Source organism: Rhipicephalus microplus, chromosome X (assembly GCF_043290135.1).
Source record: "Rhipicephalus microplus isolate Deutch F79 chromosome X, USDA_Rmic, whole genome shotgun sequence".
Taxonomy (NCBI): Eukaryota; Metazoa; Arthropoda; class Arachnida; order Ixodida; family Ixodidae; genus Rhipicephalus; species Rhipicephalus microplus.
This window is the reverse complement of record NC_134710.1, coordinates 177,755,321-177,768,043: the sequence shown is the minus strand read 5'-3', so window position 1 is coordinate 177,768,043 and position 12,723 is coordinate 177,755,321.

Sequence of the window (12,723 nt, the reverse complement as noted above, 5' to 3'; positions counted from 1 at the left end):
GTGGCTTTAATATGTTATGTAACTGCTGCGTTAGTTTTATAATAAAAGGAAGTTGTTGACGACGAAATAACATACAAAAACGAGTATGGATAACTGCATCTTCAAAGAACTTTGCCTCCCATCAGAGGCTCACTAAGAAAAACTAGTAACTGTAAGGCGCACTTGGAGCACTATGTGACCCGAAAAAGTTCCCACATTAAACTCGTTTGGTGTGCAAGGGTAACGCCCCGTTTTTAATCGCTAAACAGTGATGTTTTATTATGCCCCTAGTAAGATGGCCGCCACAGCCGCCATCTTGCCAGAGGAACAGCTTCACTTCTGCGCAACCATTTCCACTCCAGCAGTTTTTTTTTAAATCCTCCATGGCCACCACCAACGCCAATTGATCGGCGTGCCATTTAGGGCTGTTTTCCAATTCTGGATTGCATCGAAGACAGACTACGCTGAGACGCTGACAGCTTAAAAGACAGCATCTAGTCTACGTCGTCCGAGAGACGGAACACGTTCAGATGTCTACGCCATAAAGTTTACTCTAAGGTCCATAGACTTAAAGGGGTCGTGAAACGGTCGCTTTACAACGACAATGCGACACCATCGGCAGCCACATGCGCTAACTATATCATCAGTCCGAGTGGACATGCATAGCCGCTTTGCCTATCGAGGAACGCGGGACTCTATATGGCTACAGTGGCTGGAATAGGAAAGTGTGATGAGCGGCAAGCGGCGCCTACGGAGCGCACTGGAGCCTCCGAGGAGGAGCCGCGTGAGGGCGCGCGCAATCGTCTATACGTTCAGTTCGGGCTGTCACGGTGGATGGACGTGTTGTTTGAGCGCTCCGGGTCGACTGCGCAGATAAGTGTTTTTGCATGTTTTGAGCTTGTCTTTATAATTATAAGGCAGCGGTTGAAATCTTCGTAGCACTTATTTTATGGTACGGCTTTTTCGGGGGCCAGTCACTAGGTATTTATTAGTGCGGGTGTGTGTGTTTAAATTTTTTGTTTTTTTTTTGTTTTTGCCACCCCGTGGGGGAGGTGCGCGTACATTGAACACGCAAATTTTTGTAGTAGAGCTTAGAGTTTCTTTTTTTTTCGTAGTGTAGGGCGCGAGTTTAGTAATTATCGAGAATAGGAGAAAGACATGGTTAAAAAGACTGTAAACTGTTCAGGATGTGGAGTGGGTTTGAAAGTGGACCCAAGCGTAGAAGCGGATGGAGAAGAGGCTGACGCGAAGTGTAGGCAATGTGAGGTCGAGGAAAAAAATGGAGAAAATGATGGTTGCAGAGAGTGAACTGCTGATGAGAATCGCCGAGCTCGAGACTGCGTTGGCGACAGAGCAAGAGAAAACGAGGGCAATGGGAGAAAGACTGAAGTCCGTCGAGGAAGCACTAGCGAAGCTGAACAAAGAAGCAGCCTACGGAGAGAACAGTAGGGAACCGGACTAGAGCAGTGGAGAAGGAAGAGCAAGCAGGTTTGGAAAAAGCAGGTTTAGGCGGTTCAACTGTCGCAAGGCCCAGCTTCAGCGAGGTAGTGGTGGGGCTGGGAGGGGACAAAGCAGCTGGCGTCACAGGTGCAAGTAGCCCCCAGGTGCAGGACGCTCCAGCTGAAAAGTCACAGCATGTGATAATCGCCGGGGACTCGAATTTAAATCGATGCACAGAAGCCATCAAAGAGAGGGTAAGAGGTGACAAGAGGGTTGCAGTAGGGGCGTTCCCAGGACGCAAGCTTGAAGCAGTCATGATGCAAGCGAGTGCAAAACTCAAAACTACAGCTGATAGACGAAACCTCGTGATAATTTCAGGCGGTTTAAATGATGTCTTAAAGGAATATACGGCAGGACTAGCGACCACACTTGCGAAAGGGGTCGATGACATGCGCGCCACTTCTCCTCAGGTACAGGTAGTGATATATGCACAATACCGGATGTACCGATGCGTGATAGCAACCTGCAAAGAGTGGTTGTCAACGCAAAACAATAGATATGGCCGATGAGTCGAGAGAAAGGCTTTGAGGTGGTGGAAATAAACAGAGAGGTGCATAGGTGGGGTGGTTTTCAACGAGACAGAATTCACTTCGATGGGCGGCTAGGTCATGAGGTGGGTTGGTGACTTGCAGGATGCGCAGTAGCTTTTTTGGGGGGCAAGCGAGCCCTTCGAGGTGCAGGATAGCTAGTAACGAGGAAAACAACCAGGGAGACTCTTCGACATGTGGTATGGACAGATACGATTCCAAAGTGGCACCAATATCTAAGATAGGTAGAGTCCGGGGCATAAATAGACGTAGCCACGAGCGCCGAGCCAATTCAGACATAGGGTAGATTAACATGCAGGGTGGTAGGAACAGGCTGAAGTGTGAAGAGATAGAAGAACAGCTAAGGGAAGAGAGGCCGATGGTATACGGTTTTGTAGAAACACATCTCAGGGACATGGAACAACCTCCGAACAATCTGGACTACGCGTGGGAATATTGTAATAGAACAGAAGGCAGCAGAAAGGGGGGTGGTATTGGGGCATTCATTCATAAAAGTACAGACTGGCAAAGGGTCAAGCAGGAGTGCAAGGAACATTTATGGCTAAAAGGGAAAGTGACAGGTCAAATGGCACTCCTTAGTTTCGTGTACTTGTGGACGGGAGCAAACGCCAGAGAGGAAAACCAGGCAATGGTAGAGTGCATATCAAAGGACATTCAGGAGTTAGGAAGAGAGTGCGAGATAATTATACTAGGAGGCATGAATGCACACATAGAAGATATAGATGGGTATACTGACCCGACAGGCAAAATGATCATGGATATGTGTGAAAGGCTTGATTTGATCATTTGCAACAGTACCGAGAAGTGTGAAGGGCAAATAACATGGGAGGTAGGAAGGCTGCAGTCGACGATAGATTATGCACTGATGTCACATAGGATGTATGATAAGCTCAGGGGAATGCACATAGATGAAGGTGGCTCCAGAAGTCTGGGTAGTGATCACAAACGTATCAAGGTAAGTTTTGGAACAGAAGTGAAAGTGGGAAGGAGACAAGATGAGCAACTACAGAAAAAACATTTATTTAGAAAGGCGAATTGAAATAGCCACTAAACAAATTGAGAAAGTAATCACTGAGGATAATAAAACGGTGTGGACATACGCGAATCTAATTAGACTGTTTGAGCTAGAGCTTGCTAAGGCACGTGACAAGTCACCCCGGAAAAGAAGACTCAAAAGTTGGTGGGATGAGGAAAGAGAGCCATAGCAAAACGTCAGGAAGCCTCTAGAGAACACAGACGTGCTAAGCAGCGGGATGAACCGACAGATGATGTTGAAAGGAAATGGTAAATCTTTCTAAGCTATAGAAGGGATGCATCCCTTCTGATCAATGAAAAGATTAGAAGAAAGGGAGCTCAGTGGCTGGCAGAAGTACATAAAAAAGATAAAAAGGCAGCTGTGAAAGTTTGGAACCATCTAAACTCCCAAAGAAATGAGACGAGCCTAGAGCAGAGGTTTATAACTACAGCTCAAGGTGCTAGGCTAGAAGGGGACGAAGCTATTGAATATATAAGAACAATTTAAGGGTGACAGAAAAATTTCAACAAAGAAGTACTTTATGCACCACAATAGACAAGGACGAGTCAAGTGGTGCAATGGCTCCATTTTCACAACGAGAGTGGGAAAGGGCTGAGAAAAGGGCTCCTAGTAGTACATCAACAGGCCCAGATGGCATTCCAATTATGCTGATAAAGACATTAGGTCCGAAGTCTAAGCAAGCTTTGAGAGAAGCAGTGAGCAAAATAATAATCGATGGTGAAGTCCCTGAGGGATGGAAACTTAGCAGGATGAGCATGATCTATAAAGGCAAGGGGGACAAAACTGACATAAACAACTACCGTCCTATAACAGTAACATCAGTGGTCTACAAGCTGGCGATGCACATTATAAAGGAAAGACTGCAGGCACGGATAGAGGATGAGAGGGTGCTGGGGGTACTTCAGAATGGGTTTCAGAAACACGGGTGGTTGGAAGACAATCTGTTCTCACTAATGCAGTGCACCGAAATAGCAGAAAAGGAACACAGGCCCATGTGGCTAGCATATTTGGATATCAAGGGAGCGTACGATAGCGTGGTTCAAGATCAGGACTTGTGGGGAATACTGGACACACTAGGTGTGCAAGATGGAGTCTTTTAAAGGATATCTATAAAAGTAACAAGGCACTACCAGCATTGATGTACGCAGATGATATAGTGCTAATTGCCGACAACAAGGAAGACTTGCAGAGATTGATGGACATCTACAGTAATGAGGGAGATGGGTTAGGTTTCAGATTCAGTAAGCGAAAATCAGCAGTAATGATTTTTAATGATTATGAAGGTAGTGATCGAGCTTAGGATACATGAAATCACGCTAGAGATAACAGAGAAATACAAATATCTGGGTGTTTGGATAAGCAATGGGACCGAGTACCTATAAGGGAACACGAAATACACGTAACGGCTAAAGGTAACAGGAACGCAGCGGTGATGAAAAATAGGGCATTGTGGAATTACATTAGGTGTGCTGTTCTGAGAGAAATATGGAAAGGGGTCATGGTTCCTGGTCTGACTTTCAGCAATGCGGTCTTGTGTATGAAATCAGAGGTTCAAGCAAGATTAGAAACTAAGCCGCGTGGAATAGGTAGGCTTGCTTTAGGCGCTCACGGGAATACACCGAATCAGGGAGTACACAGTGATATGGGACGGACATCATTTGAGGGCAGGGAAGCTAGCAGTAAGATATTATTTGAGAAGCGATTGAGAGAAATTGAGGAGGAGCGTTGGGCTAGGAAGGTTTTCAGCTACTTGTACATGAGGAATGTCGATACAAAATGGAGGAAGCGAACCAGAAAATTGACGGGTAAATAGATATAAAAAATCAAGGGACCAAACCAAAAAGAACTATCGGTTAAGAAGATGGTGGAGGCCGACCTGTGGATAATTGGAATGATTAAAAAGTCCGCGCTGGAGATCTATCAAATTTTTAAGCAGGAAATTGCCAGGGAAAGGATCTATGATAATACTCGGGGTAGTTATCTACTGTTTGAGGCTAGGACGGGAGTGACCTGACTTATCGGGCCAAATACGAAGGGGTAGACGCGGTATGCAGTGCGTGTGGAGCGGAGAAGGAAACTGCCGAACACCTGATAATGTTCTGTAAAGGGCTTCACTCTATAGTTCGGAATCATGGCGCAGAGCGACAGCGAGGGCAAATAACTAGAAGGAGGTTATCTGATTGGTGGCTAAAATCAAGGCACGAGTGGAAATAAATCCTTCACTGCAAAGTACCAGTCCTCAACTTCACTACTGTTTAAGGGGAAAAAAAAGATAAATCTAATTGTTGGTTCAATCAGTATTACGGCTAGGTGGGGTTTGCCGCCGCCCGACCTCAGGGGTACAGCCATATCAATCAATCCATCTATCTGTGCTAGGGAACCTTTATGTGCGCGTGTCTCCGTGTTTTATCATGGCTGAAAAAAACTGAAGAGAGGCTATGGAGGAAGGAAAAACTGAGGAGAGGCCCTATGATATCCCCATGCATTGCGAAAAGTTTGGCGGAAGTGACGTCAAATTTATTGGGCAAACAAACTTGTATGGGGCAAACAAAACAGCAGACGCTCTGCGGTGTGCTCTGCGCACTGGTTCGCTTCTGCGTGGACTTATAGCCCCGGCGTAAACTTAACGCGTATTGTATGGTTCGCATGCAGTAAAATCTTGCTAGCACACATTTCCGAGACTGTTCATGCGTGGCAGGCCCGAGCGCGGCGTGCTGAAATACTTCATGGAGTGATTTTGTGCAACCGCACAGAGCACTGGTGCGTATCGTAGCCAAAATCATTCAGCCCCTACATCATCGTATTCGAACTCACCCAGCTGTGACTTACGCGTTCTGCCAACGCCACTTGGACTACAATAGTCTAGGTGGCGTTGGTTCTGCTCGCCATAAGGACTTTTTTTCCCGATCTACGGGCCGATAAACAGTTCTTTGGTCGTATATAGTGTCAGTGTGGCAATGCACGATTTTGAGAGCTTGCTTTGTAGCTATTCCGTGCAACGCCAGCCTAGTGCATGACGTACTTCACGTCGGTAAGAAGGCACCACTGTATTGTATTCGCGATAGTGCACGTTAAGTGTGTAATTTCAGTGCGCATACAACACGCACCGAGCGCACAGCGCACAACACCTACACATTTAGTCCGAGAACTAGAAAAGTTTATTGTCCTTCCGTATGAAGGACACAGCTTCTACAAACGCGACACGATACATACAACACTAAAAACAAAAGCTCGCGTGTGTTCTCAGTTGACGCAACGAGTAAGAACCAACGGAGCGTACAGCTGAGAGCTCCGCATGCAAATATCATGCATTATTGATCAACAGTGAAGCGAACATACGTGAAAAGTGCCACCGGGCACATCCGGTGGTGCACGCGATACACACCGAGTATACACTGGGCATCACACAACTTTCCTGAAAAACGCGCAAAAGAATCAGCACTCGCCGCCGGCAGAAGGCACCTACCGTTCCGCCGGTGCCGCTCCCTAGGCTGCTGCGGCGGCTACTCGCCGGAAATCGCGAAGTGTTTATCTGCTTCTCTGCTAGGAGGCAGTGCGAATGTTTTTCAAGCGGCGGCTTCACGAATATGACGTCATGGCCTCTCCTTAATTTTTGCCTTCCTCCATTGGTTTTATGGTGGTGACAACTTCGACCATGGTTGCTTACAACTGGCTAAAACGGCCGCCATACTTGATGAGCCGCCATGTTGGTTCTCAGCGGTAGCTCATTTAAATTGAAGGCAGCGTGGGTTTCACAGAGAAGGGGGTGTTTTTTTTATATATATAGCAAGTTCTAAAAGCTGAAGGGTTGTTTTCTGAAGTTGGTTGTGGTTTTTTAGAACAGAAAAACGTATTTGTGACTCAAGTTTGTATTAATAGTTTTAAATCAGTTCGTTTGTCCCACCTGGTAGACCCACCGCATCGGTAGAATGAGGACATTCAGGGAGCTTACATTTGCGAGGGGGAGAACCTCGATGTCACTGTGAACGGACTCCAATGTCTGCGCGGGATTCCTGAAGCAAATTCACCTTATCATGGCAGAGACCTCAAAGGCCTTCTAGTACAAGGCTCGAGACTGTGCTGTATGATATGACGGTACCCATAACGGCAGGGAAGGCAGATCAAACAACGGGGTAGCTCGCGATGTTCTCTGTAAACCGCATAACTCCGCTAGCCTGTTTCTTATACGCTAAATATGGCCTTTGTCCGTAGTACAATTTACTGCAGCAAGTTTATAGTTTCTGCGAACTAACCTGTACAATGGACTGCTTAAAAACCTTACAAGCTGTAAGTATTGCCAGAAAATAGTAGGGAACTCAATCATATTACACCAACCCTCCCTCCACAAGCCTGTATATTCGGCTAGAAAGAAATCAAAAAGAGGCAACAAGGGACAAACCATGTTTTTCCAGGTCAGATTTTATTGCAAACAGCATCCAAACAGCATCTGGTCTTAATTTCTTCAACCCTTTCTGCCTCCTTTGCTGGAAGCATGTGCCCTCGCAGTGGGTCTACAATAAAGTAATAAGGCGAAAAGTCAGACCCGGCACCGATCACTTATACGGAGTCCATACACATTTTCTCTAAAAACACTGCATAAAAACTGAGTTCACGATGTCAAATCATCTTTCTGGGTGGGTATGAAGCAAAGGACGACAAAAATATCCCATAGGGCATATATTTGAGTTATGAGCCAACCAGTGACTTGCTTGGTGCACATATACTGCACCGTTCACAACTGACAAACAGAAGGACACGAACGGTAAATCTGTCGCATTCTATATTACTAAAGCGAAATCCTTTTTGCCATTGTTGAGCGAGTTTCGGTGCGGTTACGCGTGTCATTGAAGGGAAGAACGAATGCCCCATGGCAAGCCGCACAAAATTTAGTTGTGTTGCAACTGTGCAAGACTACAAGAGCCTACAGGGAACGCGTTCGTCAGCTCGTCTGGCTACCTCTACAAATGCCTTTCCTTAGCGACCAAGGTGACAGTGCAGGAACGCGAACATCTGCTGGCAAAGGAAGACACGAACGCGAGCGTCTCTTGGTTGTTTACGGGCCTAGCGTTTCCCACGACGAATGCGGCGACGGCTTCGGAAAAAGATAAAACACAGATAGTGAGTGCATGCCGGACCACACATTCGACTAGTAATATTCGATTGGTGAACTGCGCTTCGACTACGAGGATAAACAAGCATACTAAAGTTTACTGGCTTTCGCTCGCGTAACCTGGCGTAGCCGAACGAAGCTTGATCCATTTTTTTTACTGTGCAAGTTGTCGTGTTTACTTTGCTCAAACTGCTTTTCGTCGCATGACCAAGTTTGCCATTTCACGAAATATGCAGCGTTATACTCAACCCACTCGCAATACAACGGGTACTCACCTCACAAACACGGAGAAAAATAGTCGGCTCCAAGCAATCTCGCTTCCCTTGTGTAATCCAACGTTTCCGTTGGCTAGAGCAAGTCGAGAAGTGGGACAGTCTCCAGATGGTTTTACATTGCGGCACACAGCACCGAGGCATTTGCACTCCAAAGTTCTTGTAGGTGCGCTTAGCACGTCGATGGTGTCGTAGCGGAAGCTAGGTCTATGTGGTGGTGGTAGTGGTTAGAAGATGAGAAAAGGCACCTAATTTCTGCAACCCGGTCGGGAGCACGGTGCAGTTACTGTATATGCTACCTTTAGGTAGCAGTATAGTGCCTAAAATATATATAGTAGCAGAGTTGCGCATACCTTTTCCTTGCGCCGCTATTCGGCGAGTGCTGTCACGGGGTGCAAAGTGACGTCAAATGTTCAAATTCACGCGGCAAAGCCAACTTTACGGGCACAATGGCACGTCGCCCGCACAGACTTCAGCCTCATCGTGACTGCCATTATGGGGTTTTACCTTGTACGTGCACGATCTGCGTTACCATGTTACCGGATAAAATCTGCGCATGCGTGGGTCTTTACAGAACGTAAACCTTTACGTAACGTAAATTACCCGTGGGGTAGGCTTTACGTTTACGGCGCTGTTTCGCAAATCAACCTTCATTCGTAGAAACTCGCGATATCCGCATTGCGGAGAAGGTTCCAGGCATCGTGTGAAAATAAGCCGAAGTGCGAGCGCCAATAGCGATTGCATTGTTTCAGCCGGATTACCAAAGCTAAAATGGCTAGAACATGGAAGCCTCAAACGTGTCAGCCCCCGGCAGACTGGATAGGTGGCACCATCTAGCGGTTAAAAAAAAAAAAAAAACAGGCGATCACAAAATTGTCTTACAGAAACATTGTGCATTGTACATCTGGTGTAAAAACCGCGCTGTGGCGTTATCACGAACGAGCAACGTTTTCTTTTATTATTTTCACCCCACTCAGTCATTTGTTGAGTTTAACTTCCCGAAACCAGCATATTTTAACGAAAGACGCCGTAGTGGAGGGCTCCGGAAATTTCGACCACCTGGGGTTCATTAACATGCACCTAAATCTAAGCACACGGGCCTCAAGCATTTTCGCTACTTATAGCAGCATACCACCTCACTGCAACCGTGCAATCTTGTTCAGCGCGCGCGAATAAGTCTGTGGCACGCCGCTCACGCCAGACCATCGCACCGCATTTTTCACCTGTGTGCGCGACGACTGGCTTCACTGCACAGCCGCAGAACATAATGGCCGACCTATGCGCAACTCTGCTCCCGTAGGCAGCATATATAGTAACTCTAGGTCGACGTAGAGATACTGTACAGTAACTCTAGGTCTACGGCGTAGTCTAACGCACACTCTAAAAAATATCGAGTAAAAAGGGTGTCTTTTCGTCCCACATCAATAACCGTCATCAGGCTTGCGTGCGCTTCCTTTCTTGAAAACTCGGCGCTCGCCATTTTACTATCGAGAATGCAATGTAACCCTGATAATGGGCATGTCGATCGTGACCGGAATGTACCGGGCGCGGGGCGATAGCGCAAGGATGGAACGCAATATAGATGACGATCATTGTCGTGGGACAAAAACACACCCTTCTTACTCGCTCTTTTTTTAGAGTGCAGCTGATATCGCAACTTGCACACCCGCGCCAACATACAGCTGGTGCAGTGTGGTGGCGCAGGAACACCTCACCTCGAGAACCAACATGGCACTTGTTGCCATGGAAACAGGAATGGCAACATTGTGTTTTAGCGGGCGGCGCACGGAGGAAGGAAAAGGTAAGGAGAGGCCCTGACGTCACTCGTTGTGAAGCCGCGATGAAGCCGGAAGTCGGCCATATTGAGTAGGCAAATTCTCCTCTCTTGTTTACATATGAATGCGAAGCAGAAGGCGCGACTCCCTCTCCGGCTCGGAAAGCACGTGGGCTGCGCAGCGCGTGTGTCGTGACGATCCGAAACTAATGGAACTGAGCTCATCACTCAGAGCCAGCGGGACAGCTTCAACGAAATCGCTTCGTCCGAGTAATAACAGGGAATAACAGCTCGCCGACAACGAAGCAACTACGAGAGAACGCGCGCTAGATGCACTGACAACGGCGAGTGCTTTCACGTCATTAATTCAGCAACTGTACAGACAACACGATCGGTCGTGCGCCTTCTACGGTTGCATTCCGCCGCGCGGCCGACGCAGCGTCCTGCCACTGTGTCCGTGTTCCGCGTGAAAATCACCGGCGTCAGCATTCTGCAACCGTGGTGACTGAGCACGGTGCTAGTGACAGTTGAACGTGGTTGCTCTTACGTTGAGATTACATGCAGTGCTGGTGGAGAGTGTACCAAGCGGAACAGAAAAGGTGTTTTAATACGCACATGCAAGTTGTTACTGTACACACACAACACGAAACTACGTATGTGCACATGGTCCTCACGGCGTCTTGCTGGGCTCAACAGCGTCGTCCGTTGTCACAAGCAGGAGCACTGCTCAACCGTCACTGACCTGCAAGGCGTTCGTCGTCATTCAGCTTCGTCATGGTGCCCAACGCAATTTCGCTGAACACTAACTGCTTCATCCGCGTCATCCGCCGCACGACACATGGATATGCACTTGTTCTACGCACTGTTGAAACCCCGTGATGGACAAAGGGATTTGTAAACGTTGCTAAGAGTAATGTAACAGCCAAGAGAACACTGCATAACCAATAACGCGGCGCAGAGCACAGATATTGTCCGCCACAGCTCAGAACGAGACCTGGGGAGGCACACATTCCGCCGCCAGCCGCGGCCGCTCACTGCTAGACCAGCTCCACTGCTCAACACGTAACCATAACAACGCCGCCATTGTGCCGTCTGAATATGGCCGCCATGATGTCATTTCCGCCACACTTTTTACGCCCTGCGCCGGCTGGGCATGCCCTCTCCTTACCTTTTTCCTTCCTCCGTGGGGCCGCGGCAAGTGGTGGGTACAAGGCTGACACCACCCTAAAACACGAAGACGCGCGCACACGAAGGCTCCCTAGGGCGCTGCATGGGACAGCCGCCGCCATCGCAAATTACCTAAAGGAAGCTTAGCGCTCGACAGTGTGGTGTAGTTTTCCCCGCTTCTTTTTCGGCGTTCACATGGTTTTTATTCTACTTGAATCAGACATTTTTCAGTAGTGAGGACCATGCCCTATAAAACAATGAAGAAATCTTGACGTTTTTGCTTCATTTCTGACTGCAACTTTGGGTGCAGGTAGGTGTCTGTAATGATGTTCTAAAAGCACGAATAACAAATCGAATAGAATCGTATAGCGCATATTCGAAATTCCGAGCATTTCCCGAATATTTAGCACTGGCGGAAATACCACAGAGGAGCAACACATCTTAGAAAGACGACACATCACTTATTTTTTAAATGGGGGATTACCCTGATGCATGCATGCAGAGCAACCTTCTAAGGAACTATGGATCCCGCGCTGATCACAAATGAAGGTGCTTAGTTTTGAAACTTAAGGGTGGCCAAGCAATAGTCATTGTCAATTTGTTATGCAATTCTGAATTGGCTGCTGTGTTCCAGCGAACAGTTGAAAAAATTTTTCTTCTGTTGTCACTGCTTTTTCAATTTTACATCAGTTAACATAGCAATGGCATTTTTGCCGGTTTAAACTAATCGTAACGTTGCTTTTGTTATTGTTTCTGACTATTATTTTCAAATTAAAATTGTTGAAGTATATATCTGTTCAGAAAATTACCTTATTATTCAAATATGTTAAATTTTTATTCGATTCGTTGTCATTTATACTATTTCGTTCGTATTCGATCCGGTTCGCATCCACAGAAAAAACATATGTTTCGAGCACTGGTGTGCAAATACCTGTTTGAGACGTGGGCTCGAGTGATACCGAGAGTTGATGCTGGATAAGTTACATGCGCACCTTGTTTGTTACATTGTGCGCTATATGTGACAACGCAGCATATTCTTTGCATCATCTGTGGACTATGGGCCGCAGCTTGCCTCAACATAAAAGAAAATGGCACCTCGATTCTGCCGGCAAGGGCAGTAGGACCACAGTGGTCTCCGTTACCTGTCACGAGGGGTGTTCCACTTAATGCAGTGGGCCGAGAACAAGCTGGCCATTTATCTTTTTTTAGGCGGCTTGCGTCCATGCTGTCTGCTTTAGACATGTAGCAAAAAACTGGCCAAGTGTCACAGGTCGATTGCTGTTAGAGTGTTGTTGTTTAACACTTTTGCTGTTTAACTTGCTGCATTCATTTATATA